Raw genomic sequence first — 24,846 nt, 5'->3', positions numbered from 1 at the left:
CTTGTGGATGCTGCAGGACCCAGCATTCCAATGGCAGCAGAGCCCCCCTGAACTGTGGAATAGCTGCAACCGTGCAACCGCCACCACAAAGTCCCATATCCCCCTCGCTGGCCCCGTGAATGTAACTCAGAAATTCGAATTAGGGGCCCAGGGCCATGTAAATGGATACACAAATTCGACTTCAGCAGAGTGCTCAAGTACCAAAAAGCTCTCATACCCTACAGTTGATTCGAAATAGTTCTTGTAGTACTCACAAGGCCTTAGAGATGCTTCAGTAAGTTCCATCCACTGAGTGGACTACTTCCAGGCCTGGCACATAAAAATTCTTTGCTGTTACAGCTACTTATTCCAGCTCAGGTGTAGCTAGGGGACTGTGTTCATGAATGGCGTGGGGAAGGGGGTTGTTAATTGCACCCATGTCATATATCTTTTCCCAGGCAGGACAGTCCCGGGTTCCAGGATCCAGCGGTCACCCACACAGTGGAAAAGCACCAGGTATGGGATGGGTGGTTTCCAGGTTCATGTGTGACGGGGGGGATGTGTCACTTTGTAAGACGGGGAAGGGCGGTTACAGATCTTATTCCAGCGGTCCTTGTCCTGGACCGCTTGCCGCAGCAAACAGTGAATCCAGTATCTGTACTCCTGGTCACATATGGGCACCATCACAGAATTCGAAAACCAAAATGGCCCAGGCGCCTTTGAAAGAAGCATTCCGGCCCTGCAGAGTTATATTTCAGGAGCATTTCATTCGTTCAGTTTACAAGAGGCGGTCTTTACATCACCGCACACCCTACCCAGCACAGTAGACCTCCAGTTTCAACCCTTTAACGCAAAGTCATGAATAAAGAAACCTTATAACACTTCAGTAACAATGGGACATGTTTTTATAAAATACACGTGTAGTTGGAACGTGGGGAAACGGGGTGACAACTCAGTGGAGATGATAAAATAAAAAGGGAAATATTAATGTCAGAAAAAAAATTAATTGCCAAGATTAAAAGAAAAACCCACAAAAAGCCAACCGGGTATTTGAAGAGTTCCTTGTCGCTCCCAAAGGCGCCTGTAGAGGAGCTTCATGAGCAAGTGCATTAGCGGGCTAGGCTGGGTCCCCGAGGATGACTTTAGGAATCTTTCCACAACAGTTATTTCGTGGTATATCCGGGAAGAAACTACCTTCCTGCAGGCGTCTGAGCACCCACAGTTCCTGAAAATTGCACATTTCACTGATGTTAAGAACCAAATACGCACATACTATTGATTGATGTGTAAACTACTTTACCCTATGGTACCCCCACTCTTGCAGCAGCATACTGAAAACAAAAGCCCGATTTCTCATCACAAAAGCCCCCAAAGGTACGATAAAATGCGAGGAGAGAAAGACTTCGATCCATCGCAAGGCTCCAGCATGCTGTAGCACTGATGACTGATGAACTTGACAGGTGTCACTGACTACAATACGAACAGATTGCCACGCAGAAAGCCTTTTTAATACACAGCAGAAGTTGCTATCTTGTGATGTGATAAACGGTTCAATGAGGTGACACTTAAGCTGTAAAACCACCCTCGACATGAATTTCTCCCCCCCAGCAGGCATTGGGGGAAATACTGGCACATTCCAATGGCAGTGGGAAGTGCGGGAACTGTGGAATTATTATTTGCTGACAATGTAAGAAAATGTGCCAAGTTCAGCATCAGCTGGTCCTGTAGGAAGTACATATGTTAGAATAATCCAAAATAAGATTATATAATTAATAGTATTATGGTAATGCCTAGACACTAACTGGGATTGGGGTCATTGGGAAAAGCACAGATTATTTACATAGTAAGAGATTGTCCCAGTCCTAAAGAGTTTACAATCTAAGTAGACAAGACAGACAAAGGACAGGAGGAGAATGAGAGGCTCAGAGGGGTGGTCATATGAAAAGTGGATCTATAATTAAATCTGAAAGAAAATTTTCATTCCAATCTCCTTTTTACTTTCCTCTTCTGAATAGTTTAGCCTGCTTCTCAACTGTCCCTCATCTTGGGCCAGATCCTCAGCTAGCATAAATCAGCACAGCTGCGTGGACTTCAGTGGAGAGATGCCCATTTACACCAGGTGAAAATCTGACCTTTTAGAACCAAATTTCCCTCACTTTGTGGATAGATGATGCATCATCCCAGCATTCTTATTGTAAATTGTTTAGCTCAGACTGCTGAGTCATGAATTCTAGGGTGTAGACACTTATTTATGCAAATAAACTGATGCTTGATTCATTTAAAGCTTCATGCACTATTATCATATGTAACTAAAGGCAACTGAAGAGTACTGAGTCCTGGGACAATTCCATTAACTTCTCTGCAGTTGCATCCAGATTGAATAGTAACCATTTATGACTAATAGACACCTATACTCTCAAGAGATGCAATTCTGACCTCACTGGAAGTGAACGGCAAATAGAATCCTTGCATTTCTGATTTCTTGGGAAAGCACGTATAATTTACCTACCTATTCCTGATTTTGGTATGATTTCTTCTCCTCAAAGTTTCTATTTGTATCATTGTTAATCACGTTCATGGCGTTTGACCCAAGTTTCTTAACCTATACAGTCTTTGTCTGGTTATACTGAAAGAAGGACAAGAGACACTTGATATGGATTTTAATCAGGCTGCAGCTTTATTATATAGATGTCTGAGACTGAGATAAAGTATACAGTGCAGGCAAATCCATGTTTATTCAAATCATTATCTGGGGCTTCCATCAACCCCCCTTCATTTTCCATCTAGGTCCCGAGCCAACCCATGACTTGGACCTTACCATCCATTCCCCTCTTAGGAGGGTTAAGGTGGACTATAAGAATGGGGCGGAGTTGGCTCCCTGCCATACCAATCATAGGAGTTCCCAACTCCTCCCTCCATTCAGTTCCTTTATCCAGCACTTCCTTTTAAATCCTTACAAGGCCATTTATCTGTTCACTGGATGCCTATGCAATACCTGCATTGGACATCCGCCCCACACTTACAAAATAAGTTATGACATATAGCCTTTTCTTCTTACCTGAAAAGGTCCTCCCTGACACCCACTGTGGGGAAGGCGAAAAAACCAAACTCCGCCAAAGCCAGTCTTGTGGTGAGGGAAAAATTCCTTCCCAGCCCCCCTAAAAAGGAGCAACTGGCACAATGCTCACAGTAGGTCCTAACCCAACCTGATATTCACCACCTCTAGGGGAGGGAGGATGGCTGCTGCCTTGTCTGCTGCATGGAAAAAGGGCTTCCAATGCCCAGGGCTTACACCTTTATATCTTTCCAACCTCACATTCCCAGGGGTAAGTCAGCACCACAAATCTGACCACTGATCAACTTTTGCAGCAGTTTCTGACCTCCTCCCCCACACCACCATAAAGTACTGCTGCCTTCCTTCGGAAAGCCTGGACAATGCCCCCCCACCCCCGCTTCAGGTGCAGTGTGGTCATTAACGTGGTATTTGTATTGTACAGACACCTTACTATTTTGATAACTTATTGCTGGTACAAAACCAGCGAGGGTGTTGAAGTAAGACCCTTTCTTTTGAGTGGAAAGCATGAGCTGTGTGGTGGGAGAGTGCTAGATGTAAATGTAAAGGGTCGAGTAACTACCCCCTATAAAAAAGAAATGTACCATTAGTCTCTGAATTACCAGATCTTAGAACACAGGTAGTGTTTTCTCTTTTCTTCCAAGAGTTTACCTGCTAGTGGACTCTTTGCAGCTGCTCAACACCTTCAGTAAGCACGGTTCTGGTCTTATTGAGCATGACCCTAGCTGGTCCTGAAAGACTAAGCTTGGTGTTACATATTAATTACTTCTTCTTGTTTCTTGTCAGAATAATCTTACTTGTCCTGAGAGATGCAGCTTCATGCCAACTATATATTTCAACTCTGTCCACCCCCATCTGTAGTAACATTCTCTGCTCATTCTGATACATTTGAAGTCCTGGCATTAACTATGATGTATTTACTGTTTTGGCAGAATAAGATTTTATGGTCCAGTTGTCAAGGGGATAACAGGAATCCGTTTGGCACAAGCAAGAAACCTCCAGTCTAGGAATTACCTGTGACTGTCACAGATGACAAAATATTAATTAATGGATTATTCTAAAGGAACAATCAGGCTGAAGCAGCCCTTTACCTGTCTGACTTTATTAACAAATACTTTTCATCCATGACAGGTCAGTCCCAGGCTTGAGAACCTCATCTAGTTCACATGGATCCTAGTTACTGCCCTGATTACTGTAATTTCAATGAGAAATTGAAAAAAAAAGTGCTTGTGGTTAGAAATTCATATGCACTCATTAAAAATTGTGCTGTGAAATTTAATTGCCTCATGTTGTACAATAACTATTGTGAGTGTTCAAAGAGCAGTTATGTAATAAAAACAATTACAGCATAAAGCATTTGCTGAACACTTGGTGTTAAAGCACTTTCTAAACATCTTCTTCTCAGCTACAATCTCACCCCAGTCAAGCCTAGGGTGATGATTGATAGATGAAAACAATATACTCTCCTCTGGTTGCCATGGCAATGTTCCTATCAGTCTGACTGATCAATGCAGGGAGTCAGATTTCCCTGCATTACTCATCTTGCCAGAAATGTTATAATCCCTGAGGTTTGGCAGCACATCACCCCAATTTACCTTTTTAATGTCATCTAAACCACTGCAACACATTATATTAAATATACCTATCTCTGTAAAGTTAACAGTCTTGTAGTAACAGATGATCACTCTTAAGTGCACATTTCTATAAATTATGTACTGTTAAAATGAAGGGAATTTAAAAGCAATTTCTATATTTTAAAGATTCAACTAATTAAAGTGTATGTTCTCTCAGTGTATCATCTGTCACTTTTAAATTATTCCAGGCTGCTACTAAGCAAATAACATCCTGGCATGGACCCAATGCCTGTGCAAACTCCAATTGATTTCTATGGAACACTTCATGCACATGGTGGTCTGTGCTAGCTCATGTACTTGCTCGATAATAGCCCAGCATTATTACTTGCAAGCCTTATTAAAGAGGTGTGCTCTGAGAGTAGGTCAGGGAGCCAGGAACTATTCAGATATGATCTCAAGTAGATCTTAGATATATAGGGTGAAATCCTGGCTCCACTGAAGTCCACATCAAAACTCCCATTGACTTCAATGGTGCCAGGTTTTAACTGGCACCTATCTGTATCTATAGGCACCTAAAGACCTTTGTGAAGCTGGCCCTTAAATCCAATTCCAAAACTGGCTTAGGCACTTAGGCATCTAAGTCTCATTAAAAGTCAGGGGACTCAGACCCTTTGGAAAGTTGTACTTAGAATTTAACCTCCACCACCGTGTGTCCATCTATAAAATGGAAATAATATGAATACTTACTTGCTTACCTGCTTCACAGAGTTATTATGAGAATTAGTTAATATATGCACAGCCCTTTAAGGAGAGATATTAAGCAGTATAGATTGTGTTAGTATAGACTCCTTTATAAATTTGATGATAACAGCTCATTTAATTTAAATACAGCATTGTAAGTCAGTCTAAAACCTTTGGACATTGCAGCCAGAATTTCTGAAATATGTACTCCCAGTTACACGTAAAAAGTGCATGGCTGATTGTGCCGATGATTTTTGCATGCGCAAATGAGAAGCTGAATATGTAACAGAGTAATCTTCATGATCATATGGGATCTTCATATATAATGTTCTCACAAATACTATAATTAAATTGTTATAATTGTTAAATTACAATATTCTGGTTTTGGTTTTCCCACTGGATATGCTTTAAGGCCCCGATTCAGCAAAAACCTAAACATGTACTTAAATTTAGGGATGTGAATAGTTGGTGAAAATGGTGTCGGAAAAAATACTAATTAAGGAAGGAAAACCATCTAATTATTACATAATAGCTATGTATACTAAAGTCGACTCTTAGCTGAAAACATGATAAACAGCAAATACTGAAAAATAGAATTGCAAATAGGTTTATATATTGTGCCATCTTGCCTAACTTTTGACTGGTTATATTAACTGAATCATTAAGTCTGTTGAAGAAAGTATTGACCCATATCTAATTGCACATTTTCAGAATAGAGAAGACAATAGTCCTATCAGATACTTGATGACTGGTTGCCAAATCCAAATGGAGATAAATATAATAAAGAAAATACATTGAGGAGGAACTTTAGCTGGTGTAAATAAACACTGCTCCTTTGAACTCAGTGAAGTTGATTCATACCACCAGAGAATTTGGTCTTATCAATATAAAACTCATATAGAATAATGAATGACAGATTTTAAAAATGTCCATAGAAGAGTCCCCTTTCATGAGCCATATTTCTCCGGAGGTATTTGTTTGTAGCAGCTCTCTACATTTGATTGTAAACTTTATATTAAGAAAGCATGAGGGATTTCTAGGGACATAACAGCTGAGTCATATCTGAAGAAACACTGGATATTGCAGATGAAGCAGGATATTTAACACATTTTAACATAGATTTCTAGTATCTATATTGATACTAGATCTAGCATCTTCTAATGCTTCAAAAACATGAAAAAATTATGCTTTGTCAGCCAGGGATTGACAAGCATAACCATTATAGACAATCACAAAGCTGACAGCATATTCCGCTGAGATCAGAATAGAACAGCCTTGGAAAGACAACAACATTTTAATAACAATAGGGCATTAATAGAATACTTTAAAAAATGAGCAGTTTAATTTTTAGTCTCATGACTTTTAATTAGAGAAAGCTTTTTTAAAAAAATATGTTTGTACTTTTTATATTTATACTTTACTGTGAAGCAAGCTATGATCCTGAAATGACTTCCCCCAAACCCAAATCTCGGTGCTCTTGCATTTTACTGCAGGATTAGGTCCTTAGCTACCAAGAACTGAATCCTGAAATTTGATGCATGCAGGAGGTGCCCTGTTCCTCTCAGAGCCCCACTGAAATCAATGAGGGGGGGGTCAACTCCATGCAATAAATTGCAGGACTGGGGCCAAAGGCCCTGATTCTGAAAACACTTGGTAATATGCTTAAATTAATTCATGCAAGCCAACCCATTGTGTTAAGCACATGTTTAAGTGTGTTCAGGATCTGGAAATGAAAATACTGTAGATATCCATTCCCAGATCAGGTGACTATCAGGCCATCCACATACTTATATAATACAAAATCACGGGCATGAGCCTGCACTCATTATTGCATAAACTCCCCCAATACTCTGCTAATTCTGTGGGCCAGAGCCCCAACTCCTCCTTTGCCTGTCCACCTATTTGGGGTTGATTTGTGCATAGAAGGAATCATAGAATATTAGGGTTAGAAGGGACCTCAGGAGGTCATCTAGTCCAATCCCCTGCTCAAAGCAGGACCCATCCCCAACTAAATCATCCCAGCCAGGGCTTTGTCAAGCCTGACCTTAAAAACCTTCAAGGAAGGAGATTCCATCACCTCCCTAGGTAACCCATTCCGGGAACAGCCTCTATACATAGGTGCTGGAACTAAGATTGCTGGGGGTGCTAACTCCTGGCTTGAAGTGATTTCCATCATATACAAGGTTTACAGTTTGGATCAAGGGCTCCCAGCACTGCCACTATACAAATTGTTCCAGCACCCCTGCCTCTACACTTAGAACAGCATAGATAGACTGCACTTATCACTGGTCCTTCCACACCCACTCCCAGGGAACCTGGTTTGGAGGCAGGGACAATCTACCTCTAAGAGCGCACCACAGCAAAAACTAACAACAGAGCATGCCTGACAGGAGTCATTAGGGATTACTGATGTCATTAATATTTCTTGCTTGTTTTTATTTTTAGGGGGAAAAGACTCCAAACTTGCTGGTCACACATATAACTTGCCTAAGTGACCATATGTTCCTATCACTGTTATCCTGATTTGCTTGCTGTGGGTGTCTTCACTGTATGCTCTTTGGGACAGGGATTTCAGTGTCATTCACTATGTGCTTGTATGGCACCTAGCAGAATTGGGTTCTGATTCTGATCGGAACCTCTGAAATCTGATTAAGTACAAAAAGTAAACCATGAGAATGGTAGCTCAATGGACCACTGTGTAGCACTCTCTGTAGTAGCCTTGTACCACAGCAGTAAAAAGATTTCCAGTTAGATCAATCTGCTATATAACTGGGGGAAATGATTAGACAGCTGAGTTTCATCATTTTTAAAATATTTCTTAAGGTGGGGCCAACTGCTGCAAACCAATGGATTTGCAGCTTTCCTGAACAGCAGCTTTTCAAACTAGACAAAAAGACTGCTCCATTTGGCCATCAAGGGAGACAGAACAGTTACACTGTTGATTTGTTGCCGCACCAGAGATGTTAATTAGGCAGCAGATTTGCAGCCTCCCAAGGCAGAAGTGATAATTGGCTCAAAATATTGTAATTAAAGGTGAAATGCAAAGCTTAAAAAAAAAGATGACTCCTCGTTTCTGTCAAATATGATCAGCCAGGCTTTCCCCAACCTTCAGCAAGAAATCATTCTCTATAATTCTTTCCAAAATCTCCCCCCAAAGCTTTCCTCAGAACAATACATCTTTGCCAGTTACAATGCTTTTTTCATACAGTCACAGATTTTAAGGCCAGAAGGTTAGGTCACGCGGTCTGACACAAGCCACAGAATTACATCCCATTAGTTACTCCTGTACTGAGCTCAATAACTTGTGTTTGACAAAAGCACATCTTCCAAAAACGAATCTAGACTTGATCTGAAGACTGTAAAAGATGGAGATTACACCCCTTTCCTTGGTATGTGTTCTAATGGTTAATCGAACTCACTGTTTAAAGGTTGTGCCTTGTTTCTAATTCAAATTTGTCTGGCTTTAATTTCCAGCCATTTATTCCTGTTATGCCTTTAAGGACCTGATAGAGCAGAACACTTAAGCATGTGCTTTGACTGCTATTATTGCATCCAAGAAACAAACAAACATGCTTCTGTTTTGCAAAATTCAAAACATAGCAAATATTTAGTTTTTCAAAAATGTTATCCAAAATAATTGTCAAAATCTTTCAAATTTTTCAAATTTTGAGATTTTGAAATGTTAAATATTCATTTAATCCCTTGTTTCCATTTTTTCCCCTTTTGCACTGAGTGCAATACAATGAATGATGACCAGGTTTTTCCCTCCACTTTCTCCATTTTTCTTTCTGCCATTCTGTAACTTTTCCAAAGCTGACACAGTTTTGAAAAGTCACAGCTGAACACGAGAAAGAAAAATGAAAAATGAAACAAACCCTAAGTATCATTCATTCTGCTGCTCTCTAGTGTTTTTGATGAAAAACTAGAAAATGTTGAAGAAAAAACAAAAGCTCGGACTGAAAGTTTTCAGTTTAAAAAAAAAAACCCTGCAAGTTTCAGCAGAAAAAAGTTTTGAATGAAAAATTTCAACCAGCTCTTAAAACTATCTTTGTGTCTGAGATTTGTGAATTTTCTAGGTAAATATTCAAAGGTAAATAGTGTGAAGCCAACTAACAGTAGTCTGCTAACCCCTTGTTATACCATTAGTTGAACAAATAAGTGTGTCTAATATATTTGAACATTCTACATTTGTACTAATTGGTAAAAGACACGCATCACACAAATAAATACTATATATGGTATAAAGTGTCCACTGCTCAAGTGTACACATCTGGATATTTCCGCAGTTATGAAACCTATGATTCTCCCATGAGTATTATATGACAGACAAGTTCCACGGAACGTGAAGTGAAAAATCATTAGTTTGAGATCTGCCAAAATACAATTACTTCAGAAGTCTGCCATTTCAACAGTTGACATAATTGTGTGAACTCTCAAGACAGTGTCATCCTATATATGAGTCTAACATCATACTCCCATACGCTATAGATGAATATGCTTTCATGGAATTAGAAGGCAATTATGTGATGATATTATGAAACGGCAACCCATAATTTCCAACATTCAGTAAAGAGGGCTCTGGCAATCTGATCCTTGATGAAAACACAAATGACAATTCAACTAGATACCTACAGAATATGTCAGAAAATATTTCTGCTCAATCAAGCAAGACAGATGCAATCAGACACAATGACTGTAAGGAAATACAGAAGGAGGAGGATGAAAATAATATTTTGGAAACAACTGATGCTAGCATTGAGGAGAGCAGTGAAAATGAGAGATGCTGACATGGATACCATTCAAAAGTCCCTTAGCACAGGACTGTCCAGGGGAGAGAGAGGCACTTGATTTGTGCCCTCCTTACTGGCTCAGTTATGAGCCACCTACATGCCTGTGCAACGGATTAAGAGGGACTAAAGAACAGATTTACACTTCTCCATGGAAAACCTATGTTGCCCGGCTGCCACGGGGCTGCTGCTCCCCATCTATGCACATGCAAGGGGAATGGGACGAGTCTGGATTCCACCTCTGCAATTCACCAGCCCATGCCCCTGAGCCAGTGCAAAGGGGAAAGCACCAGATTGTGACTCTCTGGTTTATGCCCTGCTCCTAGGGCAGAGCAACCAAGCACCGCTACTTATTTGTTAGGTTGCAGTCCAACCCAATATGACTTGAAATTACATATGCAGAAATTTCCAGCACAAAAAGATGTAGAGAAATATACTGTATAGAAATATGTATAGAAATATGTATAGAAAGATGTATAGAAATAACTTTCTAAAAAGCCAACCTGAACATCCTGAATGAGTTAAACACATAGCCTGGATATCTTACAAATTACATGGTGGTGATAAACTTGTAACTGGTAGTAATATGCATATGAAAACTCAACAGAGAGCTCTTAAACCCATTCAGAATATGCAGGTGCAAAGACAACAAGATGCTACAAAATGTATCACAGTAATACAAAATATGGAAGAAACTAGACATGATTTAGAAATTGTAACCAATATGATTCATGCTTCTAAAGCATAATAGCAAGATAAAGACACATTTGTGAGTGGAGACATATAGTAGGTGGATTAAATGAAGACGGTAGCAATAAAAGGAACCAAGCAGAGCGGTGTGACTAAACCATGGACAAGGAAATAATAACTGATTCAGAAACTCCCTTGAGGAAAAGAGCATGAAGTCTAAACAAAAAGGAAGTGTCTTACCAAGTGATAACAAAGGAGGGAGATAGATATTAGACAAAAAGGGTTCACTGAGGGACATCAAACATAGACCTATTATGTGATTGCATAGAGTCATCCAGTCAAAATGTTGAAAAAGTAATATGAGTCCCAAGAGTTACTTATGTATGTGAATGGGATCTAAAGGTATCCCCCATTGCAAAACCATTCAACAAATTCCTATCTCCTTTGTCAAACTTTTCTGTGGGGATTTGAATGCACTGCTTTATTTTCAAAGCAAGCTGTTATTTGATGGTTCAAATCAACATAATTATCCTAAGGTATTTTTGTCTGCAGTGCTGTGTTGTGAATCATTCAGCCCAACAATTTATAGATATTTGACACACTTTACCGGGTTTCAAAAGCAAGCACACTCCATTCTGAGAAATAGGAGCTAAAAACCTAGATAGATGGGCAAATAGATATGCACACATGTTCCATTAAAACAACATTCAAAAGAGATCATTATGTTTATCTGAGTAAGAATTGTGGGTTTAGAATATCCAGATGTAGGAAAGTGAATGACTAAGGGCTGAATCCAATGTCCACTGAACTCAATGGAAAAACTTCCACTGAAGTCACTGAAAGTTTTTCCATTGACTTAAATAGGCTTTAAATCAGGGTTTCACATGCTCAATGTAAAACATAAATAGAACTGAAATCTCTTTGCCTTATTAAATATTTTTAAAGAAGCATGGTAAAAAAATCCATTCACAGACTTACCAGAAGTATAAATATACACTTTACAGGAAGATCCCCTAATAAGGTACATGAAAAGAGATGGAACACATAAATTATTGGAGCTGACCAAAGGACAACAATTCTATTTCATGGCAATTTTCAAAATTTTGAAATTTGGTTTTGTTCTGCCTGAATTTTTGGAGTATTGGGAGGATGACACTGTGGGGTTTTCTTCAGTGGGGTTTTGGAGCATAGGAAGATCAAGAATTGGAGGGTAGCGGAGAAGTCTGTAGCTTGCCTTATGAAAAAATTCTACTGAATTTAAAAAGGATGAAACCAACATGTTTCTATGGAAGTCACACATTGCCACAGAACTTTGTCAGAAAATCTGTGGAATTTTAATACAGGATAATATCCTTTCTATATCCATCCTGTATAATTCCAGAGTATGGCATATTGTTTTAAATTTTCAAAGGACTTGCTAAAAACTCATCTGTTAAACAGGAAAAGTAGAAATCACTTTCTGATGTCTGTTTGCTGTGGATTTCTTTTTTGGAGCAGCAAATGTTTCTGATTGCTGCAGTCAATGTATATTGTAAGAAAATATTTTCACTCTCTAGAAATCTTACATCTTACAACTGGTGTCAGTTGTGGTTGCAACACTTGGGGCAATGCAGAGGCCAAACTCCATTCCCATCCACAGCTAGCATGTTCCTTTCTGGGAGAACCCTGGTAGGTTAGATGTATGTGAATGTTGAGGGAAGCTTTGCTTGGATCTACTTTTGCTAGCAAATCCCTTTTATAACTTTTTTAGCTGCTTATTCTAAACAACTTGTCAGCCATAAAGAGGTTTACAGGCTTTAGATTTAAAACTGGACAGAATCTCCCAATGGACTTGAGGACTAAGGCAACAGATGTTTTCCAGTCCCTCTGAGAGGTTCTCTTAGACATCTGCTCTAAGGCTTGAGTCTCTCTCGGGCCTTCCTTTATCTCTGTCTGGATGGCAGGCAAACCACCTTTGTCTGGGTGTGTATGAAAGAAAAGGTGGCAGTTATTTCTATACAGTAGCCTAATTTAGCACTGGACTGGAGCTGAAATTTTGGCCCTTACAGTAATGCTTATAACATAGGTAGAAATATAAATACTATTTATCAATACATCCTAAATGTAATAAAAATAATTAACAGTAAACAAAACTGAGGCCCTCTGATCTGACATCCATCATCGGGTCAGCCAAATGAAATTAAACCTTGCCCAAATTTAAGAACAATCCCTTAAAGCTCCTGTGCTAGGAATTGCTTTGGCAGTGAGAGAAAAAGAGTATGTGCTTTGTACCTGCATGCTATGATGATCAGTGCTACCTAAGTAGATACAGGGCTATATATGTTGACTGCAAAGGGTATTGATAGTCTCACCGAGGTCTTACTCCTGCATAGGGATCCATGTGAGCAGCCCCCTATGCCTGTTCAAATCCATCTGCAGACTGTACATTCAGCTTCTAAACACTGCTTTCCTCAGAGAGGGCAAAGTCCTGTCTCATGATGCTGCTCAATCCTGCATGATGAAATTGCACCGTTTAAATTTAACATTTACACATTTAAATGTTACCTCTGTTCTTGGGCACAGAAAATACAAATTTCTCAGGTTAGGGAAACCCTTATATATCATTATCCACCACTTACAATGCATAATGCCTTGTCAAGCACAGTACCTGTAATTTTGGTGAAAAAAACATCACCGTTGTTATACAACAGCTCAACTGCATCTGGCTAACCCAGGGCTAGAGGAAAGTTAGTGGACTTGATAGACCAGTGGTCTGATCCATTATGGAAAATCTTATGTTCTTTTATTATTTTCACAGCTAACTCTTTAAATTAGTTATCATTGAAGACAAAAATATAACAAGTTATTTTTTATGATTTATTTACAACCATAAAAGAGTTGAGCTGTATCAAAAACAGTGACATAGTAAATACTTTCAAATGATAGCTTGGACACTCTTTGGAGTTGTATGTTGAATTAGGTAACTAAACTGTTTTCCTCAATATGGAGATATTTCAGACTAAACTATAATAAAATGATCCAAAATATCGAAAACATAATGTGTTAAAGTGGCTATTTGACCACTGGTTTATTATTTATTGACTTTTGTCTGCCAATTTTTAGATCTTTCTAACAAGCTCTGTCTGTTGCTAGAATTATTATTAATTATTATTATTATTTAGGGTCTTGACAGTGGGATGCTGACCTTTACACCATATTGTATCATCCTCCATGAGTACTGACTACAAATTTTCCCCATCAGATGGCTCAATATACAGCTCCTACCTCAGTTAAAGAGCTTGCACTGCATTTTAATACTGCTTCTTGCTACTCCCATCGGAGTTATGTCTTTGTGGGTTTTACAACTCTTGGCTTGCAGTGAACTGCACCAATAATGTCCAAAAAGGATGACAAAGCATACAATTCTTTCATCGTCCCCCCCTCCCCAAACACAGCCACTCAAACTGTGATGCAAGAGGTTGGAATGCATAAAGAAACGGAGTTAAGATCTTGGAAGTCAATGCCTTACTAATTCCTCCAGCATTCCCCAGTAATACCTTGAAAGGGACTGTTTCAAAAAACAGTCATTTCAATCCTTGACGAGACCTGGCAAGGATTGTATTCTCAAGATACAATTCTCCATTTTAGTTTCAAACGGGACTGTTTTGTGTTATCTGTCTAATTGGTTAATGTGTGTAAAAATTTTGAAAATGAAAAAATGCTATCTAAGAGGTAAATAATTATTGATCATAATTGAAACGCAGCAAGTCATTGTCAATCACTCATAAGGAAGTTGTGTGCTAAGGAAATATCTTTTTTTTTAAATTCTGTGAAACAGCTTAGAGTAAAAAAAAAAAGCCTTTTTATAAAATAATATTCTCAAATAATTACAAAAAGTACAGAATTCACAAAATGTGGCCAAGAGATATCTAGATATTTCAAACCTTCAAGTGAAATTTGTTTTTTCTAGATATCTGTTCACCCATTTATGCATTTAGGTTGTGGGTTTTTTTTAGTGTAGATAGATAGATTAGATTGTTACACATACACGGTGATACTATCTAGCTGAAATTGTTAGGAGTTTTGCCTGAGTCTCTTTTCTTGAGGCAAGAGTTTAAGCACAAGCTTAGGCACTTTCCTGAACTGGAATCTAGGTGCATACTTTTCACCTTTTCCTTGCTTCTGTTTTTCAATTGTTATTGCTGTCTGGTCTCATTCATTTTGCCTGTTTCTTTTCCCATTACTTTCTCTTTCTCATGCTCCTATGTGTGCTACTGTTCCCCTTCCCACGTTTCTTCTATTGCTTTTTCTTTACTTCTTCTTTCAGCTTGTTTTCCTTTCTCTGATCCACTTCAGCAAGATACTTATACATGAACCAGACTCTAAGCATGTGAATAGGCCTGTCTACTTCCATAGGAATATTCACTTGCATACAGTTAGGAATATTACGCTTCTGTCTTTCCTTTGAATGTTTTCATCCCATCTGCAGTCTGAACGAAAAATATATTTGTAAAAACGTATTCTATGAATAATGTTTGGCCTCTTTCTTTTTTCTTTTTTTTTTGTTAAAGGGGAGTGCAATAGAGTGGGTACCATTTCTCCATTCAAACTCTAAAATCACAAGATTGGATAGCAATTCACTTGCTCCAAAAAGCAGCAAATATCTCTGGAGACTATGCATTGTTATGGGCCTTTTGGAGCTTATTTTACCAATCACCTCACTATACCTTTAAGCCAAGGCGGCCCAAGGGGTGGGAATTTGTCTGGCTGACTGAATGAAGGGAACAGTGCTTTATGGCTGGGGGATGGGGAGGTAGGAAAGAGGAAAACTGATGCAAAAGGGAACAAGGGGCCAATGTAGTGGCACTGACTCATCCCCTGGGAACTAGATGGGTGGAAGGGTTTAAAAGGGGCTGCCCTGTGTGTGAAGCCACCTTTTACACAGAGCAGACCGAGGCGGTACCCACCCTCACTCCCCTTAGGTGGTGAAATACCAGGTTTGGTCAAGACTTGCTGTGGAGATTGTGTTAGCAGCCCCTTTTTTAGGGGAGCTGGGAAGGAATTTTTCCCGTATCACCAGATTGGCCTAGGTGGAATTGGGAATTTTTTTTTGCCTTTCCCACAGTAGGTCCAGGAAGGGCTTTGTCCATGTAGCATGAAGGGCAGTAGGCTACATGTCGCAACTCATTATATAAGTGAGGGGCAGATGTCCAGTGCAGATACTCCATAGGGAAGGTATACAGTGACCAGATAAATGGCTTGGAAAAGGACTTAAAAAGGATGTGTTAAAGGAATGGGGTGGGGAGACTCCTATAATTGGTACAGCAGGGAACCAACCCCCCCTTTCTTATAGCCCACCTTAATCCTCCTATGAGGGGAGTGGATGGTAAGGTACCAGCAATGGATTTACTGGAGCAACCTGGATGGAAAAAGAGAGAGGGAGCTGGCAGAAGCCCCTGTGCAATTATTGAATGAACATGGGGTTATCCGCACTGTGCACTTTTATCTGCCAGGTAGTCCCACACATTTAATAATAAAGTAGTGGCCTGATTAAATCCATATCAAATATCTCCTGTCGTCCTTTTGGTAGAGCTGGACAATTCTGTAGGTTGTTAGTTTTGACTATTGCATTTGATAAATTGCATGTTAAATATTTTAACAGAATACTATACAAAGTAAATATAGTAAAACAACATTTCTCCTGGCACTGCTGATTATGTAGATTTTTTTCCATAGTCTGCAGAGACCATGAAAGTAGGCTGTGGCCATAGACAAAAACTCAAACTTATCAGAACCAAAATCTAGAAAAGAAGATATGAAGAAGTTATATTTAGAATGATAACTGCGGTGGAACAAATTATTATCAGTTGTTTCAAAATGTGTATCAGGCATTCCTTGTACAGAAAAAAGCCCCAGGCTTTCCTAAATATGCTGGATTTTATTCTCTCCCATGTTGCTCTTAGAATTAAATTGAGACTTTTTTTTTCTTTTTTTTTTTTTTACTAGCTCACTAGCTGTCTGAGTTATGGTGGTGACAATAGCGTACTGAATACATTATATGCAATGTCATGAAAAACTGTTTCCATGTCAGCCACCCATAGAACTCTGATGGGTCCCGATTCAGACCTATTGCTGAAGGATTTGTCAGGAGTTTTGTCAGCCACTACTCAGCCTATGTTGGTAAGGGCATGAGACAGGTAGTCATTCCTCCTCGCTGACTTTTCCAGGAAGATTGAATGTATTTTTAAGTTTAACACCATAGCATGGTGACTGAAGACTAACCTGGGGAAATATTTTGCCACCATTTTGAATGGATTTTTATATTTTGTTTTTATATTGTATGTTTTTATTTATTTCATTCTTTTACCTTAATTATCTGTGGAGCATCCTAAGTGAGTTATGGAGGTTTATATAGTTAACAATAAGTAGGTCATGCCATCAACTTATCAGCAGAATTCATTAATTCTAATGGGGAATTCTGCTTAAAAACTAATGGTGCAATATAGCTTCAATAACATTATTATTTATTATATGCATAGGGTACACACATAGGTCCTGATCCTGCAATCTGAGGCCATGATTCTGCAATCTGATAAGTCCAGACAAACATTTACACCCCTTTGGAATCCAATCGCAGTCAATGGACACAAGGGGATCTCTTGGCAGGATTGGAATCCTAGGTGCCTATCATACACATGCTTAATGTTATGACTTCAGGAGGACTGCTCTCAATGCTTAGGTTAAGCACACATACATACGTTTTTGCAGGATCAGGGATCTCATGAGTATTTTTTTAGTTTATTTCAATTACATTTCTGTAAATGTACAAAGGAAAAGTATAGAATGGTGAGATACTTCAACTATGCAATTACAGGGATACAAATTAGGTATGAGAGTGACAGCTGTGTTAGTCTGTATCAGCAAAATAATTAGGAGTCTTGTGGCATCTTAGAGACTAACACATTTATTTGGGCATAAGATTTTGTAGGCTAGAACCCACTTCATCAGATGCATGGAGTGGAAAATACAGGAGCAGGTATAAATATATGAAAGGATGGGGGTTGCTTTACCAAGTGTGAGATCAGTCTAATGAGTTATGAAGTATCAAATATTTTTTCAACCATTTTAAATGCCGAAATTGTTTACAGGATTTCATTTGCTAAGGAATAATCCAAATGTACATTTTGATACATGGATGGAACATTGGCATTGTAACTGCATTATTTTAATAGATGTACCTCTAGCAACAACTAATGTGCTTTGGTGACATTTGGTTCCCTCATAGCCCAGTGCTGTATATTAGAATGGTCAGCATCAGAGTGGATAGTAATTAACATGGTGATCACCATTAAAAAGTCACTATTCACCAGTAAGTCTCACACAGTGTTATCTGCGATAACGCATTGAGCTCTTGATCTAGCAAAGCATTCAAGGACATGCCCATAAACTGAAGCATAGGAGGAGTCCCAATGAAGTAATTGGGAAAACACATATGCTTAAGTACTTTCCTGGATTAGAGCTTCACCCTGAGGGCTTGGCTACACTTGCAAGTTGCAGCACTGGTAGAGGCTTTCCAGCGCTGCAATTAGTAACCGTCCACACCTGCAAGGCACATCCAGCGCTGCAACTCCCTGGCTGCAGCGCTGGCTGTACACCTGGCCAGGTTGGGGTGTAGCGATTGCAGCGCTGGTGATCCAGCGCTGCTCATCAAGTGTGGACACACACCAGCGCTTTTATTGGCCTCCAGGGAATAAGGAGATATCCCAGAATGCTTTTAACTAAATTACTCTCTTTGTTTTGTTATGCAGCCTCTCTTTGTTTTGTTGTGAACTCCGATCGGAGCTCCGTTGAACTGCTTATCTAAAAAACAAACACTGATCACAGCAAACAGGAGCTATCTGTACCTGGCTGTGAACGATCAAATGAGAGGCAAGCAGTTTGCTTGACAGAGAAACAGCATTGGATGCAGGCTGTTTGCAATTAAGACTAAGGGTTCGCGAACATTTTGTGATTTTTCAATCCAAGGAAGCTAACACACAGTGTTGGCTCCAAAAATCCTCTCTCTCTATCTTCCCCGCTCCCTGTCACAGTACACCACAGGGAGTGAGTGAAACAGCGGGGAGTCCGTGTTGGAGGCAGGCTGTTTGCAATTAAGAGTTAAGACTAAGGGCTCGCGAACATTTTGTGATTTTTAAATCCAGGGAAGCTAACACACAGTATTGGCTCCAAAAATCCACTCTCTCTATCTTCCCCGCTCCCTGTCACGGTACACCACCCTCCACCCCCCTCTTTTGAAAAGCACGTTGTTGCCACTTGAATGCTGGGATAGCTGCCCATAATGCAGCACTCCCAACAGCGCTGTAAATGCTGCAAATGTGGCCACACACCAGCGCTGGTAGCTGTGAGTGTGGCCACACACCAGCGCTGGCAATGCACAGCTGCACTCCCAGCGCTGTAACTCCCAGCGCTGCAACTTTCAAGTGTAGCCAAGCCCTAAGAAACAACTGCAGTATCTCAGATACCACTCAGTGGTAACTTGACCCTCACCTATTTTTCCATTCTTTCTGCCTCTCTTACCCTTTTCTTCTTCTCCATTCTTATCTATTCTTCAATCTTTTTCAAGAATAGCCCTCTTCTTGTTTAAGTGTTTTCCTTCCAGTTGCCTGTTACTTGTGCAAAACCAGGTGCCAAATCCTTCTTTATTAACTACGTACTTGCTGATAGCATTTGGTTACAGCATGTTCCTGCACTGTGCTGAGCTGCTTCTTCTACCTGCAGCAATTCCTATAAATGTCTGTACTCATTCTTTTCTAAAGGTTGCCTAAAAGAAGTAAGTAAAAACCCTGCTGATTGACCTAATTGGCTACTGTTAGATTGTCACTCAGCTCCACCTCCCACTAGCCATTAAGCTACAGGGTACCATTTCCTGCTAATTAATAGGCTCTGTTACATTGTTTTTAGGTGAGCTTTCTTCCGCTGTATTTCAACCCAGCACAACACAGTGACAGACACATAAGTAGTACCCAGAGCAAATTAAGATCCCTGGTTTTACTTATTTTATATAATACCTCTTGTTTATAAAGCTCTTTTTCTCAGCATCTGATTTTCTTGCTTAGGGCCTCATCAATGAGAGTTCTGTGCAGATAGATCTTTTAGGATCTGGCCCATACATTTCCTCTTCTGCCTCAATAGACAAAATGATATGTTCTGAATGATCAGGAAACAAGAAGATGATAAACACACAGCCTAATACAAAAATAGTAAAAGAAAATAATAAATGAATCCTCTCCTGAAAGATAATTAATGAACCTGGATTTAAGATCTGCCTTTGGAGTCACTCCTGAAACACTACCGCCAGAAAAAACTAAGTTGTTTGATGTACTGATTTGTACAATAAGAGTATTTTTTTATTATAAGAAACTTCTTTAAACCCTCTTTAACCATCTTTCATCCTACTTTTTAGGGGGTATTAGGTAGGTATTTCTGGCTTTTAATGTTCAGCAAACATGCGCTTCATCATATAACAACAAGATAAGCCATTTACAATACCAGCTTCACGGTATATCAGACCACATTTTCTGCCTGCCCTCTACCATATCTCCATTTTCTTTAATTATAGTTGTATTGCTCTACAATAATACAAAAAGTTTTGTTTCAATGAAATAAACAAATAATTTCAGATGCAATACAAAACTTGCAAAAATAAAATCTGGTGTCAGAAAACCATAACCACAGGGCAAAATTGAGATCCACAACTTTGCTCCGATCTTTAAAGAAACAAGGTACAGAGTAGATAGTATCAGGCAGACTGTGTACTTTGCAATCTGGTGTGTTCGAGGGTCAGCGATGAGTGAGTTCAGGAAGCACAGCTTCTGAGGCACTTTCAAAGAGGACAACTCTGGTGGTGAAGGATGAGTGGGGTAATGATCCTGGCCTCTGGAGAAGCTAGCGCAGCTGTGAGCACTATCCTCATGAAGCTGTTATGCTCCCTGAGTGCGAGGACCACAATTGTGCCTTGCCCACAAGTAGATTCACAGTTTCCAAGGCTGGCAAGAACCACTCTGATCATGTAGACTGACCTACTATATAATACAGGCCATAGAACTCCCCCAAAATAATTCTTAGAGCATATCTTTTAGAAAAAACATTCAAACCTGATTTAAAAATGGTTAGTGATGAAGAATCCACCACAGTCTTTGGCAAATTGTTCTAATGGTTAATCACCCTACTGTCAAAAATGTATGCCTTACTTCCAGTCTGAATTCAACTTGCAGCTATTGGATCGTGTTATACCTTTCTCACCTAGATTACATTATTAAATATTTGATCCCCATGTAGATACTTACAGACTGTAACCAAGTTACAGTAACCTTCTCTTTGTTAAGCTAAATAGATTGGGCTCTGAGTCTATCATATTTTCTAATCCTTTAATCATTCTTGCGGCTCTTCTCTGAACCCTTCTTGAATTGTGGGCACCAGAACTGGACACGGTATTCCAGCAGTGATCACCCCACTGCCAAATACAAAAGTAAAATAAACTGTCTACTCCTATTCAAGACTCCCATTTATGCATCCCATGTTTGTTCTTTTGGCCACAGTGTCATATTGGGAGCTCAGGTTCTGCTGATTAACCACCATTATCACCAAATCTTTTTCAGTATCACTGCTTCCAATAAGAGAGTATGCCAGGATAGAGTAAGACCATCCTGTAAGCCTGACTTACATTCTTTGTTCCTAGATGTATACATTTGCATTTAGCCATATTAAAAAACACATATTTTTGCTTAGTCTAGTTTAACAAGCAATCCAGATCACTCTGAATTGGGGAGCTGTCCATTTCATTAGTTACCACTTCCCCAATTTTTGTGTCATTTTCAAACTTTATCAGTGATGATTTTATGATTTCTTCATCATCATAGATAAAAATGTGAAATAGTTTAGGGCCAAGAACTAACCCCTGCAGAATCCCACTGGAAACATATCCACTCATTGTCAATTCTCCATTTACAATTACATTTTGAGAGCTATTGGTTAGCCAGTTTTTAATCCATTTAGGCATGTACCATGTTAATATCATGTCATTCTAGTTTTTAAATATAAATATTGTGTGGTACCAAGTCAAACTCCTTACAGAAGTCTAACACCATTACTTTTATCACTAAAATTGCAATCTCATCAAAAAAGATATCAAATTAGTTTGATGGGATCTACTTTCCATAAACCCATGTTGATTTGCATTAATTACATCACATCTGTTAAGTCTTCATTAATACAGTCCAGTATCAGCAGCGTCGTTATTTTGTCTGGGAACGACATCAGGCTGGTAGGCCTAAATTACCTCGGTTGTCCCATTTACGCTTTTTAAAAATTGGCATATTAACTTTCTTCCAGTGTTCTGGAACTTTCCCTGGGCTAGAAGACTTATTGAAAATCAACACTAATGGCCCAGCAAGTTCTGAAGTCAGCTCTTTTTAAATGCTTGAATCCAAGTTATCTGGACCCGCTGATTTAAAAATATCTAGCATTAGTAGCTGCTCTAACATCCTCCACAGATACCAGTGGAATGGAAAGAGTGTTATCACCATGATAAGACAATATAATCTTTTCCCCCTAAATACAGAAGTGAAATAGTTACTGAACACTTTTCCATTTTCTGCATTATTATTGATAATTCTGCCATTTATCTGGACCAATATCTTTTGGTTGGCATCTTGTAAAGGCATTTTCCCAATTAGCACTCACATTTTTCAGATTAAATTCTTCCTTCCAGCTGATTTGACTCATAATTGTTTTCAGCACTCGGAAATGGCCTATCAAACTACATATATTAATGCTCTGGACTTTAATCTGCTTGCACATTATAAATGTGATCAAGTCATGATCACTTGTACCTAAGCTACCAATGTTTTTTTAGTTCTATAATCAGGTCTTCTTTCTGTGTTCAGGCAAGGTCTAATAAAGAACATCCCTAGTCACAACCTTCTTGAGTTAGGAAATTGTCATCTATAATTTTTAAAAATTCTAAGTCTGTTTTATTACTGGCAGCATGAGACTTTCAGCGTATGTCACTCTGAGTCCCCCATGATCACTTGATTTGTTTCCTACACATTATCAATAGGTGCATAAGGAGGTTGTCATCCTGTTCCCTAGTATGATTTGGTGGTCTGTGACAGATATCAATTAATACCTATCTTGGCCTTTATTTGTTAGGACATTGATTGACCCATAAGCATTCAAAATCATTTTCTTCTGAGTTTATAAAACTTTCCTTTTTTGAATATCAATGTCTATTGTCATTAAATAATTATAGACTGATACCCCCATAATTTCCTACAACTGTGAACAATGTGATAAAAAATAATTGAAAAAAATCTTGAAGCCCACTATTTTTGCACAACTGTGAAAATTTACATAGATAAAATTGGTACAAATGCTTAAAACATCTATGTTATCTGTCTAAATTATATATAAAAAAAATCTAATTCTGCCAACCCTACACAAAAGAGGTTGTTTTAGTGTCAAGTTTCTTTGTGCCCATCTCCCATTTTCCTACGTGCACTTGTTCAGAGCTGGGCACAAAATGCCTCTAAGTGCATACTGTTTAAACTGTTAAATAGTTGCATGGTACACATACACATCAATTCAGAGAAAATTATCCAGAAAATTATCCATAGCATTAGCGTGCTTTTAAGTTTGTTGCTTTTCTCAGGCTTTTTGTTCAGCTATGATTGTACAGTTTACATACTTCTTTCTTCATGTATCCTTTATGTCTATTATTAGCGTATATTTTAAAACAACTTTTTTAGTAAATTGTTTAATGCAATCATGTTTTGAATTGGTACAAAATGGAGCAGATAACTATGCTTACTGTTTTATGTGGGAAACAAAGCCTTGGGTCAAGGGTATGTCTGCATTAATGGATTGTATAGACTTTAATCCTGACTGACAAATGTATTTGAAATGCTATTCCAATACATTTGTAAGGATTGCAATGAACACATTTATTTTCAAGATAATTGTGGGAGGAATAAAAACTAAACAACCAGGTTTGTAGTCTAAGAGCCCAGCAATTTTAATTAATTATGCCATTGACAAAGCAAGCCGTGGATCGGAGAATGCAAAAATACAATATTGCATTTGTATCCTAGCAAACGAACAATGCATAGGTTGGGCACTAATTGTGAATTGCTGGTTTTACTTACACTTTATTCTTTGAAACAAAACATTTTCATGTGACTGGAAACCACGACATGGTGTAATAACTAACAATCTCATCTCCAAGAGTACGATCTTATCTTTGCTACCCCCAGCTTTTTTCTAACATCACATTAGTTTTACACTAGAAAAACAACATTGTGTGACATGGTGTTGTGTACACTAAACCCCTCACTACCCTGCATTATTTGCCACAGTAACTTGTTGCATTGTGTTTCAAATTAGACTGCAAGCTCTTTGGGACAATGTATCTACCTGTGTGTTTTCACAGCACCTAGCATGGTTGCTCTAGCCCCAAGTGGGGCCATTGGACACTACCCTCAGTACAAACAATAAAGGAACTATTAATTTGCCCAACTGTTAGTAAGATCTATTGGAAAAAACTAGCACTGAAATATGGTCTTCCTTTACTTATTGGACTACACTATATCAGTAGAACGAAAATTTGTTCACTTTCAAGTTTCAATTGTTAGGGCTAGATTCTGATACCCTTTCTCACATGGAATAGTGGAAAGGAAATCAATGTGATTTGTCTCTGTTACAGATGCTTGTTGCATTCTAAATTAGACTCCAAAATCTTTGAGCAGAAACTGAATCTTATTAATCTTCTTGGACAGTATCTAACTTACTAGCATTCTGATCCTCTGGGCACTTTGGGCTTGTGATATCAGAAATTCAACAAGTTTGTTAGCATTCTTTTGAAGCAATGTATGGGTATATTCCAATACCCTTTGAAGTCAATGGAAAGTCTCTGATTATCTTCAATAGACATTGGATTGGGCTCCAAATAAATTGATATGCCACCACT

The sequence above is a fragment of the Mauremys mutica genome, chromosome 9 (assembly GCF_020497125.1).
Source record: "Mauremys mutica isolate MM-2020 ecotype Southern chromosome 9, ASM2049712v1, whole genome shotgun sequence".
NCBI classification, from domain to species: Eukaryota; Metazoa; Chordata; order Testudines; family Geoemydidae; genus Mauremys; species Mauremys mutica.
This window is presented reverse-complemented; position numbering follows the sequence as displayed.